General features: G+C 50.2%; 1 protein-coding gene across 2 annotated transcripts in view; it reads left to right on the top strand.

Annotated features, from left to right (window-relative positions):
* Positions 1-13,617: 13,617 nt before the first annotated feature.
* The window catches only part of LOC116940373 (bifunctional heparan sulfate N-deacetylase/N-sulfotransferase 2-like), a 204,927-nt gene continuing 204,384 nt past the window's right edge, over positions 13,618-14,160 (top strand). Inside the window, exon 1 of one of the 2 annotated variants that reach the window (XM_032950151.2) lies at positions 13,618-13,735. The gene's annotated coding sequence lies outside the window, so the exon portion shown is untranslated. Of the gene's footprint in view, positions 14,003-14,160 lie in introns of both variants that reach the window. The other variant, XM_032950150.2, reaches the window with a different exon arrangement.

Raw genomic sequence — 14,160 nt, forward strand, 5'->3', positions numbered from 1 at the left:
GAGAGTGTGAGTGGAGGTAGTGATAGTGTGAGTGGAGGTACTGATAGTGTGGGTGGTGGTAGTGATAGTGTGGGTGGAGGTAGTGATAGTGTGGGTGGAGGTAGTGATAGTGTGGGTGGAGGTAGTGATAGTGTGGGTGGTGGTAGTATGGGTGGAGGTAGTGATAGTGTGGGTGGTGGTAGTGAGAGTGTGGGTAGAGGTAGTGATAGTGTGGGTGGTGGTAGTGATAGTGTGGGTGGTGGTAGTGATAGTGTGGGTTGTGGTAGTGATAGTGTGGGTGGAGGTAGTGAGAGTGTGAGTGGAGGTAGTGATAGTGTGGGTGGAGGTAGTGATAGTGTGGGTGGAGTTAGTGATAGTGTGGGTGGAGGTAGTGAGAGTGTGAGTGGAGGTAGTGATAGTGTGAGTGGAGGTACTGATAGTGTGGGTGGTGGTAGTGATAGTGTGGGTGGAGGTAGTGATAGTGTGGGTGGAGGTAGTGATAGTGTGGGTGGAGGTAGTGATAGTGTGGGTGGTGGTAGTATGGGTGGAGGTAGTGATAGTGTGGGTGGTGGTAGTGAGAGTGTGGGTAGAGGTAGTGAGAGTGTGGGTGGTGGTAGTGATAGTGTGGGTGGTGGTAGTGATAGTGTGGGTGGAGGTAGTGATAGTGTGGGTGGAGGTAGTGATAGTGTGGGTGGAGGTAGTGATAGTGTTGGTGGAGGTAGTGATAGTGTGGGTGGTGGTAGTGATAGTGTGGGTAGAGGTAGTGATAGTGTGGGTGGTAGTAGTGATAGTGTGGGTGGTGGTAGTGATAGTGTGGGTGGTAGTAGTGATAGTGTGGGTGGTGGTAGTGATAGTGTGAGTGGAGGTAGTGATAGTGTGGGTGGAGGTAGTGATAGTGTGGGTGGAGGTAGTGATAGTGTGGGTGGTGGTAGTGAATAGTGGGTGGTGGTAGTGATAGTGTGGGTGGAGGTAGTGATAGTGTGGGTGGAGGTAGTGATAGTGTGGGTGGTGGTAGTGACAGTGTGGGTGGAGGTAGTGATAGTGTGGGTGGTAGTAGTGATAGTGTGGGTGGTGGTAGTGATAGTGTGGGTGGAGGTAGTGATAGTGTGGGTGGAGTTAGTGATAGTGTGGGTGGAGGTAGTGATAGTGTGAGTGGAGGTAGTGATAGTGTGAGTGGAGGTACTGATAGTGTGGGTGGTGGTAGTGAGAGTGTGGGTGGAGGTAGTGATAGTGTGGGTGGTGGTAGTGATAGTGTGGGTGGTAGTAGTGATAGTGTGGGTGGTGGTAGTGATAGTGTGGGTTGTGGTAGTGATAGTGTAGGTGGTGGTAGTGATAGTGTGAGTGGAGGTAGTGATAGTGTGGGTGGAGGTAGTGATAGTGTGGGTGGAGTTAGTGATAGTGTGGGTGGAGGTAGTGAGAGTGTGAGTGGAGGTAGTGATAGTGTGAGTGGAGGTACTGATAGTGTGGGTGGTGGTAGTGATAGTGTGGGTGGTGGTAGTGATAGTGTGGGTGGAGTTAGTGATAGTGTGGGTGGAGGTAGTGATAGTGTGGGTGGAGGTAGTGATAGTGTGGGTGGTGGTAGTATGGGTGGAGGTAGTGATAGTGTGGGTGGAGGTAGTGATAGTGTGGGTGGTGGTAGTGAGAGTGTGGGTAGAGGTAGTGAGAGTGTGGGTGGTGGTAGTGATAGTGTGGGTGGTGGTAGTGATAGTGTGGGTGGAGGTAGTGATAGTGTGGGTGGAGGTAGTGATAGTGTGGGTGGAGGTAGTGATAGTGTTGGTGGAGGTAGTGATAGTGTGGGTGGTGGTAGTGATAGTGTGGGTAGAGGTAGTGATAGTGTGGGTGGTAGTAGTGATAGTGTGGGTGGTGGTAGTGATAGTGTGGGTGGTAGTAGTGATAGTGTGGGTGGTGGTAGTGATAGTGTGAGTGGAGGTAGTGATAGTGTGGGTGGAGGTAGTGATAGTGTGGGTGGAGGTAGTGATAGTGTGGGTGGTGGTAGTGAATAGTGGGTGGTGGTAGTGATAGTGTGGGTGGAGGTAGTGATAGTGTGGGTGGAGGTAGTGATAGTGTGGGTGGTGGTAGTGACAGTGTGGGTGGAGGTAGTGATAGTGTGGGTGGTAGTAGTGATAGTGTGGGTGGTGGTAGTGATAGTGTAGGTGGTGGTAATGATAGTGTGAGTGGAGGTAGTGATAGTGTGGGTGGAGGTAGTGATAGTGTGGGTGGAGTTAGTGATAGTGTGGGTGGAGGTAGTGATAGTGTGAGTGGAGGTAGTGATAGTGTGAGAGGTACTGATAGTGTGGGTGGTGGTAGTGAGAGTGTGGGTGGAGGTAGTGATAGTGTGGGTGGTGGTAGTGATAGTGTGGGTGGTGGTAGTGATAGTGTGGGTGGTGGTAGTGATAGTGTGGGTTGTGGTAGTGATAGTGTAGGTGGTGGTAGTGATAGTGTGGGTTGTGGTAGTGATAGTGTAGGTGGTGGTAGTGATAGTGTGAGTGGAGGTAGTGATAGTGTGGGTGGAGGTAGTGATAGTGTGGGTGGAGTTAGTGATAGTGTGGGTGGAGGTAGTGAGAGTGTGATTGGAGGTAGTGATAGTGTGAGTGGAGGTACTGATAGTGTGGGTGGTGGTAGTGATAGTGTGGGTGGAGGTAGTGATAGTGTGGGTGGAGGTAGTGATAGTGTGGGTGGAGGTAGTGATAGTGTGGGTGGTGGTAGTATGGGTGGAGGTAATGATAGTGTGGGTGGAGGTAGTGATAGTGTGGGTGGAGGTAGTGATAGTGTGGGTGGAGGTAGTGATAGTGTGGGTAGAGGTAGTGATAGTGTGGGTGGTAGTAGTGATAGTGTGGGTGGTGGTAGTGATAGTGTGGGTGGTAGTAGTGATAGTGTGGGTGGTGGTAGTGATAGTGTGAGTGGAGGTAGTGATAGTGTTGGTGGAGGTAGTGATAGTGTGGGTGGTGGTAGTGATAGTGTGGGTAGAGGTAGTGATAGTGTGGGTGGTAGTAGTGATAGTGTGGGTGGTGGTAGTGATAGTGTGGGTGGTAGTAGTGATAGTGTGGGTGGTGGTAGTGATAGTGTGAGTGGAGGTAGTGATAGTGTGGGTGGAGGTAGTGATAGTGTGGGTGGAGGTAGTGATAGTGTGGGTGGTGGTAGTGAATAGTGGGTGGTGGTAGTGATAGTGTGGGTGGAGGTAGTGATAGTGTGGGTGGAGGTAGTGATAGTGTGGGTGGTGGTAGTGACAGTGTGAGTGGAGGTAGTGATAGTGTGAGTGGAGGTACTGATAGTGTGGGTGGTGGTAGTGAGAGTGTGGGTGGAGGTAGTGATAGTGTGGGTGGTGGTAGTGATAGTGTGGGTGGTGGTAGTGATAGTGTGGGTGGTGGTAGTGATAGTGTGGGTTGTGGTAGTGATAGTGTAGGTGGTGGTAGTGATAGTGTGGGTTGTGGTAGTGATAGTGTAGGTGGTGGTAGTGATAGTGTGAGTGGAGGTAGTGATAGTGTGGGTGGAGGTAGTGATAGTGTGGGTGGAGTTAGTGATAGTGTGGGTGGAGGTAGTGAGAGTGTGAGTGGAGGTAGTGATAGTGTGAGTGGAGGTACTGATAGTGTGGGTGGTGGTAGTGATAGTGTGGGTGGAGGTAGTGATAGTGTGGGTGGAGGTAGTGATAGTGTGGGTGGAGGTAGTGATAGTGTGGGTGGTGGTAGTATGGGTGGAGGTAATGATAGTGTGGGTGGAGGTAGTGATAGTGTGGGTGGAGGTAGTGATAGTGTGGGTGGAGGTAGTGATAGTGTGGGTAGAGGTAGTGATAGTGTGGGTGGTAGTAGTGATAGTGTGGGTGGTGGTAGTGATAGTGTGGGTGGTAGTAGTGATAGTGTGGGTGGTGGTAGTGATAGTGTGAGTGGAGGTAGTGATAGTGTTGGTGGAGGTAGTGATAGTGTGGGTGGTGGTAGTGATAGTGTGGGTAGAGGTAGTGATAGTGTGGGTGGTAGTAGTGATAGTGTGGGTGGTGGTAGTGATAGTGTGGGTGGTAGTAGTGATAGTGTGGGTGGTGGTAGTGATAGTGTGAGTGGAGGTAGTGATAGTGTGGGTGGAGGTAGTGATAGTGTGGGTGGAGGTAGTGATAGTGTGGGTGGTGGTAGTGAATAGTGGGTGGTGGTAGTGATAGTGTGGGTGGAGGTAGTGATAGTGTGGGTGGAGGTAGTGATAGTGTGGGTGGTGGTAGTGACAGTGTGGGTGGAGGTAGTGATAGTGTGAGTGGAGGTACTGATAGTGTGGGTGGTGGTAGTGAGAGTGTGGGTGGAGGTAGTGATAGTGTGGGTGGTGGTAGTGATAGTGTGGGTGGTGGTAGTGATAGTGTGGGTGGTGGTAGTGATAGTGTGGGTTGTGGTAGTGATAGTGTAGGTGGTGGTAGTGATAGTGTGGGTTGTGGTAGTGATAGTGTAGGTGGTGGTAGTGATAGTGTGAGTGGAGGTAGTGATAGTGTGGGTGGAGGTAGTGATAGTGTGGGTGGAGTTAGTGATAGTGTGGGTGGAGGTAGTGAGAGTGTGAGTGGAGGTAGTGATAGTGTGAGTGGAGGTACTGATAGTGTGGGTGGTGGTAGTGATAGTGTGGGTGGAGGTAGTGATAGTGTGGGTGGAGGTAGTGATAGTGTGGGTGGAGGTAGTGATAGTGTGGGTGGTGGTAGTATGGGTGGAGGTAATGATAGTGTGGGTGGAGGTAGTGATAGTGTGGGTGGAGGTAGTGATAGTGTGGGTGGAGGTAGTGATAGTGTGGGTAGAGGTAGTGATAGTGTGGGTGGTAGTAGTGATAGTGTGGGTGGTGGTAGTGATAGTGTGGGTGGTAGTAGTGATAGTGTGGGTGGTGGTAGTGATAGTGTGAGTGGAGGTAGTGATAGTGTTGGTGGAGGTAGTGATAGTGTGGGTGGTGGTAGTGATAGTGTGGGTAGAGGTAGTGATAGTGTGGGTGGTAGTAGTGATAGTGTGGGTGGTGGTAGTGATAGTGTGGGTGGTAGTAGTGATAGTGTGGGTGGTGGTAGTGATAGTGTGAGTGGAGGTAGTGATAGTGTGGGTGGAGGTAGTGATAGTGTGGGTGGAGGTAGTGATAGTGTGGGTGGTGGTAGTGAATAGTGGGTGGTGGTAGTGATAGTGTGGGTGGAGGTAGTGATAGTGTGGGTGGAGGTAGTGATAATGTGGGTGGTGGTAGTGACAGTGTGGGTGGAGGTAGTGATAGTGTGGGTGGTAGTAGTGATAGTGTGGGTGGTGGTAGTGATAGTGTGAGTGGAGGTAGTGATAGTGTGGGTGGAGGTAGTGATAGTGTGGGTGGAGTTAGTGATAGTGTGGGTGGAGGTAGTGATAGTGTGAGTGGAGGTAGTGATAGTGTGAGTGGAGGTACTGATAGTGTGGGTGGTGGTAGTGAGAGTGTGGGTGGAGGTAGTGATAGTGTGGGTGGTGGTAGTGATAGTGTGGGTGGTGGTAGTGATAGTGTGGGTGGTGGTAGTGATAGTGTGGGTTGTGGTAGTGATAGTGTAGGTGGTGGTAGTGATAGTGTGAGTGGAGGTAGTGATAGTGTGGGTGGAGGTAGTGATAGTGTGGGTGGAGTTAGTGATAGTGTGGGTGGAGGTAGTGAGAGTGTGAGTGGAGGTAGTGATAGTGTGAGTGGAGGTACTGATAGTGTGGGTGGTGGTAGTGATAGTGTGGGTGGAGGTAGTGATAGTGTGGGTGGAGGTAGTGATAGTGTGGGGAGCGGTAGTGTAGCGGGTAGCGCGCTGCACGACGAACCCCGCCACCTGAGTTCGATTCCCGCTCACGGCCACCAACACCAGTGACGATTATCTGAACCGCTCCTGGGACTCCACGAGTTCGACTCAGCCTCAAATGAGCACTTGTTGCGATGTGTAAATATCGTCACTAGGGAGACAAAGGCGGTAGGGCATGGTGCTGGCCACCTAACCCCCTCGTGTCCCGTTCCGGCCTTCATAGGTGCTCGCCAACAGTCTGTTAAGGCTATACGGGGATTGTGTCTTTGTAGTCGTGAAGCATGTATGTAGCGTGTGTCTCGGCTGCACGGCGGATCTTTGTCATTGTGATGATGATAATACTGACGATTAAAGTGTTGGTGGCGTCACTGATGATAATGACGTTGGTAATCGGAATAATGGCCATTTTGATAATTATTATGTTTTAATCTGCTCAGCAATTAAGCATCTGCTAAGTAGGTGCTCAACACATTCCCAACCGCTTATAACGAATAGCAGCCAGCAACCAACTAATCGCACAAGTGATAATATAGCAGCTAATAACCTGTGATGATTTGGTGGCAGTGGCAATGATGGCAAAGATGATATTAATCACGATTATGTATTGATGGTATTGATAATGATGGTATCGTCGTTAGAGGATGATTATTATAAATTCTACAATGGCTGTGGTGATGATTGTGAAATATGCTAAGCTCATAAGCATCCAATAAGCACATGCTGAACACATTCCCAACAGCCTGTAACACAAAGCGTCCAACAACTAAAAGCACAAATGATTGGATAGTAGCGATGAACATATGACGATGATCAGTGGCATAGCGTGGCTAGCATGTACCCTTGTGCAAGAAATGAAACGGGAGGGGGGACGCACTCTGTCCACCTCTTAAGTAGCCCGGCACCTGGGCCCGGTCCAGTTTCACCTCCTGCACACTCGATCGCTTTGCTGTCTCTATGGGATATAGTGTTTCCCCCTCGCACGCGTGGCTTTTCTCCGGGTGCTCCGGTTTCCTCCCACATGTAAGCACTCATTAATTGGCAGAAAATACCTTAATGTATAGAGGCGCGCAGAGCTTGGGCAATTGTTGGTGCCGGCTCATCACGTGGCTGCCTTCCCGATTGCATGTGGTTCATCGCGCCTCTGAGTCGTTCTCTGTCTACGAGAGCGAGCGAATACTGTGCGCGTTGCAAGTTGAACATTATTATATTCAGGTTTATCACAATATCGTGTGCGTCAGACAAACAAGTTATGGACCAGACTAATTATGATGATTGTTATAATTAAGATGATTTCAAGGACGAGCGTTTTGTAAAAATCACACAATGGTGACAACAATGACAAATGGGGGGAGGGGGCGGGTGAGGCGTAAGGGGGGTTAGGGGTGGAGGAGTGGGGGGCTGCATCTGGAGATGATTCGAGTGTGGCACAGCAAGCACATCTGCTGAGCGAATGCTTGAGTAAGTCGAGTGAACTTTACCGTGGGCACATCCTCTTCTCTGTGACCTTCCCTGCTCCCACGATCTCAACTCGGCCTCCTCCTCCTGGTGCTGCTGCGTGCAGCAGGCTGTCTCCACGCGTGCAGCAGGCTGTCACCACGCGTGCAGCAGGCTGTCTCCACGCGTTCAGCAGGCTGTCACCACGCGTGCAGCAGGCTGTCAACACGCGTGCAGCAGGCTGTCAACACGCGTGTCACCGCAAGCAGGGCGCCCCACGAGCGCCTGGCCCGTGCCAGCAGTGCGGGCACGACGCTCGTGAATTCCGTGAAAGCGGAATAATTCTTTAGGACAGGATCGTAAAAGATGGCAGTGGCTCTGGCGGAGGCCTTTATCCAGCAGTAGGTTGACAATGGCTGCTGATATCGGATATAAATGTGATAGAGTAAAGGTGGTGGCCCATTGAGTGGTTAGTTCACTGCGTTATTAGCCCGCCTACTTGAGTTCGATTCCGATCGACGGCTACAGTCAACGCCGAGTGATATGTGAACTAGCTCTTCTCCCTACTCTCTCAACTACCCACACTAACTAGCGTGGTGAAATATGGTCAAGTGAGGTCAAACAATGATCTGCATGACCGACAACTTGTGTATGGGTGGACTGGTCGCGCAGTGTTTAGCCGACTGTTCTACAAACCTGGATATAAGTTTGAATCCCGTTCCCATACTTAACAAATATCTGAACTAGTGCTTTACCTCTCTTAGATCGACTCAGCTGTAAATATATTAAATACCATAATGGGTGAAACACAGGCAATCGAGCGTGATGATGGCCAGACCACCCCCTCGTGTACCCTACCCAGTCCTTAATAGGTGCTCGCTCATAGCCCTCGCCCCAACAGTCTATGAAGGGTTGTCTGTATGTGTTGTTGTGCAGTGTGTTTCAGGTGTCTGGTGTAATGGTGACTGCTGTACCACACGCAGCCCTTGATCTCTTCTCTATTTACCTCTCTCCCCATCTCGCTATCTCTGTTTACATCCATTGCTCTGCTGCCACTATCCATTACACTCTGATCCAGTCTCATACCTTCAGGATAGTTTCTTCTGCACATATATTAGATACCTGCCCTGCAGGAGGGCCGTTGCCCGAAACGCCAGTCTATTATATTGTTCTTTCATGAGGTAATGTTAATCGTGAATGTGGTATTGTATTGTTTTTATGTTATAGCTATCGTGCCGGTCGTTTATCCGGGAACGCATCACGGAGTCCCAAAACTCTTTGTTCAAGAGGGCCCTGTTACATCGCATGGTTGGCCAATCACAATCATGAAAGTTTGACTTCGCGTGGCAGGATACCAGAGAACGCGGAGAAAACCCAGCACCACAGTCTCCTGGCCACACTTCGAACCCCCCCCCCTCCTCGCCAACAGAACCTGGCAAGCCCTGGTGCAGGTCGCCCAGTCAAGCACTAGCCAGGCACCAGTCTGCTTGGCTTGTAAGATCACCACAAGATGGGCACCATTCAGTACAATCTCGTCATAGGCAACGTTGACATCGTCCCCGTGAGAAAGGGAGACACAAATGACACGGGAGTGTCATTTGGTTTTCCAGGAAAGCCTCGCTGATTATCGAAACGTCTGTTTAAGAGCATCCTACAATATATGGGACATTTGGCAAATTAGTCGTATTGTATTTCTTTGCGAGAGCGTTGCGGATAAATCCAAGCACGCGTAGCCAAGAGGATGTATGTACCACAGAAAGCTCCGTGCGCACGGGTTCACGATCACACGTTGCTAAACTTCCCATCCTACTATTCACCTCGTAGCACCGGCTTGGTGGCTTTCCCCCGGACTTTCACGACACAAGTCTCCACGTGACCCCCCAACCCTCGCCATCCATCCACACAAAGCTCACGGTAGACGTGTGTCGACTCACTCACGCATTCACACACCGGTTCCATTCTACAATCTAATCCGCGCACAAACACAGGCGCGGGCAGCAGTGGCGGCTGATTAGAGCCACCAGAAAATATGCTACATTTTTTTCCATATCCGAGCCCAATTTGTTTCCCTTCAACGAACGCGCTAAGTAATCCGGAACCCATTATGACCCCCTAAGCCTATGAGGCGTAGCGATGTGGCTTAATTGGATGCTCGCTGCTCGCCGGAGATAGTCGGAGTGAATCGCCGGCTTTGAAGATGATGTGCGAGGGCTGTGAGCTGTATACTTGGCTTGGAGCGAACTGGGCCGGGGAGGGGAGCAACAACAACAACACACAGACACACACGAGTCGTTAACTACGACAGGGGAAGATAATTCTGCGCGGGGTTTTCTAAACGAGTACCCGCTATGCGTCGCGTTCAGTTGTGATGAGTTTTTTAAAAATAAAAAAATAATCGGACGATAAATACATTCATGAAATTGTTGATTCGTTATTTGATTGATTAATTATTTGCGGAACCTTTGTCAATCCACTGCAATGTTGGAGGGCTTGTCCATGCCGTGTCAGCGGTGGGGGTTGTCTGACAGCACCCCTCCACACCTCACCATCGCTGAAGAAACTTGTGTAGATGTCGCGATATCACTCGTCACCGATGGTAGCCGTGGCCGGGCAGCCAACTCAGGTTTCCCGGTTCATATCGCAGTGCCAATAACCATGATGTCACTGTCCCTCCCCTAATTTAACAATTGACTGCCGATGGCAGTGTTAACAGCTGTCAACTTCTGTGGCAAAGTGACAGCACAGGCAAGCAAAGCATTGTGGGAATTTCCAAGATGGTGAAGTGTTTGTGACGTGGCCGTGGGAGAGCAGCGTGGCGTGGTGACGCTTGAAGTGTACCGAGGATCTTTTACTTCGGAGCTCGCTGATAATTCACTATGGAACAAGATTTTTGTTCCTGGGTAGTAAGTGTTATTTCCCAATTGCTTATGACACAAAAGTACAGAAAATGGCTATTATTCCCCACAAACTTTGCTTTTGTGACCAGGACTTTACGTGAAGGAATAACACAAATGCACACCACGTTTTCTCATTGAAAATAGGTACATTTCAAAATAACATTGTCCTGCTCACAAAAGCAAAGTGTGTGGGGAATAATAACCATTTTCTGTACTTTTGAGTCATAAGCAATTAAGAAATAACACTTACTACCCAGGAACAAAAAATAAATGAATGTTACAGTGTTATTATTAATGGAGTAGATTATTAACTTTGCTTTTGTGTCCTGATCACAAAAGCAAAGTTTGTGGGGAATAATAATACCCATCTTCTGTACTTTTGAGGCATAAGCAATTAGAAAAAAACACTTACTACCGAGGAACAATTTTAGTTGTTACACAGTGATATAATGCGCGTGTCACGCACAAGTGTGTCTGTGTGAATGGTGCGAACGATTTTCACAGTAGATGGCAAAGCGTGATTGTCAAAGCAGATGCCCTGACGTGTGTTTGTAGTTGCTCTGGAGAATGCCTGCGCTTCTGGCACGAGTGTCACAACACCCATGGGACAGATGCGTCACGCGTAGAAGAGGGAACTCCTTGCAAAACATATGGTCAGCTTCATTCACTTTTCTTGTGTCATGGCCGGGAGAGACCATCACAGAGACACCACCAGCGAGAGGTCCTCACAGAGACACCACCAGCGAGAGACGCTCACAGAGACACCACCAGCGAGATGCCCTCACAGAGACACCACCAGCGAGAGGCCCTCACAGAGACACCACCAGCAGGACGCGTTCCTCCTCGCAGCCTCTCGATATCGCTGTCGTGTCTCCGTACACAACACAAGGGCAAGAATAACTCAGCTATTCTAAAACTCCGACTGCATGTTATTATTGTATAAATACTCTTATACGCCTGCATAAACCATGAAGGGGGGTTCTACTAAGTGTTCGCAGTAATTGGGGGGGGGGGGGGGGGTGTTCCTGTTGTGTATAATTTCTATCGAGCAAACTTGCGGTGTGATTTTTCAGATTTGGCAAATTTTGGACCGTGTCGCTGGTAAAACATTGGCCTACTCTTTAGAATGACGCCACAGGATCCATAACGTCCGCTGTGAGTGAAGCAGATGGCGTGTAGTAATTTATACGTATGTATAACTTATTTTGCACCGTACGTAGCCAAGCGTGCTAATCTGAGGTGCGCGGGAGGGGCAGTAAACTGACCACAAAAAGCAGTTCTGAAGAAATTGTTTTTCTTTAGATTTAAAAGTGCAACGCTCCAGCGGCTACCGAATAGTTAATGCACACAACCGCAGAAATAATCAGGGCGGCCGCTGGCATTCGAGCTGTGAACCTCTCTCTGCACCAAGCCGCGAAGGGCGCCACTACTGCGCCCATCGCCGCTCCGAGGCGGTGTAGGAAGCGGCGCTCTTCACACATTGCAGCCGTTGGCGACTTCTGCTTGCGTAATGAGCCATTGTTGTGATGGAGCGTGTTTAACAGTTTAATAAGCGGCGATCGCTGCACTTCACAGGGTTCTCGTTTCAAAGTGGAAGTCATTTTCGGGGATGTTTGAGCTCACGGGGGTTCAGCAGGCGGCGGTGGGGACCGTAGTGGTTTGAGTACCACGTTCTGAACCTCGCTTTCCCGAGTTCAATTCCCGCCCGCGCCTATCACCCGTAGAAAGTGAGATGCCAACAGGGTCCTAGCCGCCCCTCCCCCACTCCTCCATTTCACCAATCCACACTGACCAGCGTGGTGAAGTATGGTCAAGTGACAGCCAAGACCGACACTGCCTTCATCCATCAGTGGATTGCCAGTAGCTGTAGATTGACTATCTTAAATATGTATTAAAAGTAACGAATCCTAGTTTTGTCTCAAATTAGTTTTGTATTGAATTGTTACACGAATGTAGATATTAATTCGTGTTAATATCATATCTGTCCATTACTCAGGGCGACAATTACTCACGTCAAGTGGATGTCATCAGCGTCACGTGAACATTTGCCCACAGCGTGATCCTGTACGGACAAAATGTTATCCAAGTACGGCCATCCTGCAACGGGCCTAGCAGATGAAGAGTTGAGTGGAGCGAGATCTGGGCTCTATGTTACCTCTGTAGTGTCCTCTGATGGCCTCAGCGTCGTGTGTGCCTGTGTGGCCTTCTGGTATTGTAAGAAGCAAAGGAAGGTGGGCTTCTGCCGTTACCGAAATGTTCGGGTACAGTCGTAGAATATAGCGGGTAAAGGCGCAGCCCGGCAGTTGCCTACTTCCGCCCCTCTTGGCACAATGGCACCAACTATCGAGTCTCGCTCCTCTACAGGGGACCTGGCCTGCTCTTCCACGCCGGCCAGACGTTTTGGAAGGAGGTGAGAGAACCCACACTTACTCCACCACAAGTGGCCTGCCCGTCCAATCGCTGCGGTGTTCCCGTTCACACTGCGGGGTGGACAGGGGCAGCAGGGGTCGGAGTGAGTGGTTATGAAGTTATGGACCCCACAGGGATGATGGCCGAGGAAGTGCCCATCTCCTGATTACAGCCCTGAGCCAGTAGTGCAAATTCCACTTTCCTGCTGCGGGGGGAGAGTCTCCCTATAGGCCAACCACTGTGTTGACGTCTCCACGAAGTGATACTCGCGTTATTTACTCCAGAGGGAGGGATGATGGACTGACTCAACCCCCCTCCCGCTCGCCCTTCCCTGCCCCTCCCCCCAACCCGGATTTTAACTCACAACCTCTTGATTGGGAGCCACTCGCTCGACCGCATGTTGATCAGTGCCTTGCGGGGTTCGTTGTGGGGGCGGGGAGGGGCATTTGATCATCGCAGAACGCGTCGCCTGCAAGGGAAGTTTCGTGAGGATTTCTCGCGGCTCCGTGAGCGATCGCTTGACTCGCGATTCCTCAATGTCCACCTTTCAGCACCAAGGGGACCTCTTGGCATTTGCCTTGTAAGGAATCCGTTATCCGCCATCAGCCGGGTGTTGTCGAATGGCGCGAGTCCCTCCTGTTTGATAGAACACAAACCCCTCCCACAAGGGAATCTACGAGACATCATCATCATCACATTATCGTCATCATCATCATCATCATCACATTGTCATCATCATCGTCTTCTTTGTTGTCGTAATCGTAATTGTCATCAGTCGTTATTCTCGTTAGTAGCAGTATCATTATCGTCTTGATCATTTTCTAAACGGTTATCATTGTTGCCATTATCTTCATAATCGTCATCATTATTACCATGACTTAATCCCATCAATTTTCATCCTCGTCATCATCATCTCAACATCGACAAAATAATAATCGTAATCATCATAATTATGAAAATCAATCGTGATCGTCATTGTGGCTATCAATCTCGATCGCGCTCGTCGTCGTCATCTTCACATCATTCTCGTCAAAATAATCCAACTCTCGAATGACGTTCCTCTTCGCACGCTCGCCATCTCTCTATCTTCTCTCTCCTCGTGTCTTCGTGCTCCCGGAGCCAACCCCCCCTTGGCACCACAGCAACAGTCCCGCCCCCCCTACTCGACACGTCGCGAGTGGTACAGCCCGCGATGTCAGAGCGCCACTGCGTTTGGGAAACGAGCGGAGAGAGCGCGGGAGAGAGAGAGTGGGAAGAGCGGAGAGCGGATGCAGCGCAGGTGAGATTACGCGGACAAGGATAGACACACACACAGGGAAGGGCGAGACACACGGACACACACACAGACACAATCGCAAGAGAGTGTTCGGAGACACACACAGATACTGAGAAACAAAAGCGTGGTCCACAAGGAGAGAGAGGAAGGGGGAGGGGTGAGAAGCAGATTCAGAGCGCAAATAAGGGGGGATGCAGAGAAGAACGGAGGAGATGGGGAGAGAGACGCACTCAACGGTCACAGCCGGCGAGATCGGGATGCGCTTGTGAGGTGAGTGGAGCTACTGGAGTGAGTTTGTTTGTGAGACCGCGTTTATGTTGGTGGGGAGCGGTGGCGCAGTGGTTGACACACTGCGCGACGTACCCGAGTTCGATTTCCGATTCCCGCTCACGGTTAAATCCACTGGGCGAATATCTGAGCCGGTTCTG

This window comes from Petromyzon marinus, chromosome 8 (assembly GCF_048934315.1).
Source record: "Petromyzon marinus isolate PM22_M1 ecotype Great Lakes invasive population chromosome 8, UKy_Petmar_22M1.pri1.0, whole genome shotgun sequence".
Classification (NCBI taxonomy): domain Eukaryota; kingdom Metazoa; phylum Chordata; class Hyperoartia; order Petromyzontiformes; family Petromyzontidae; genus Petromyzon; species Petromyzon marinus.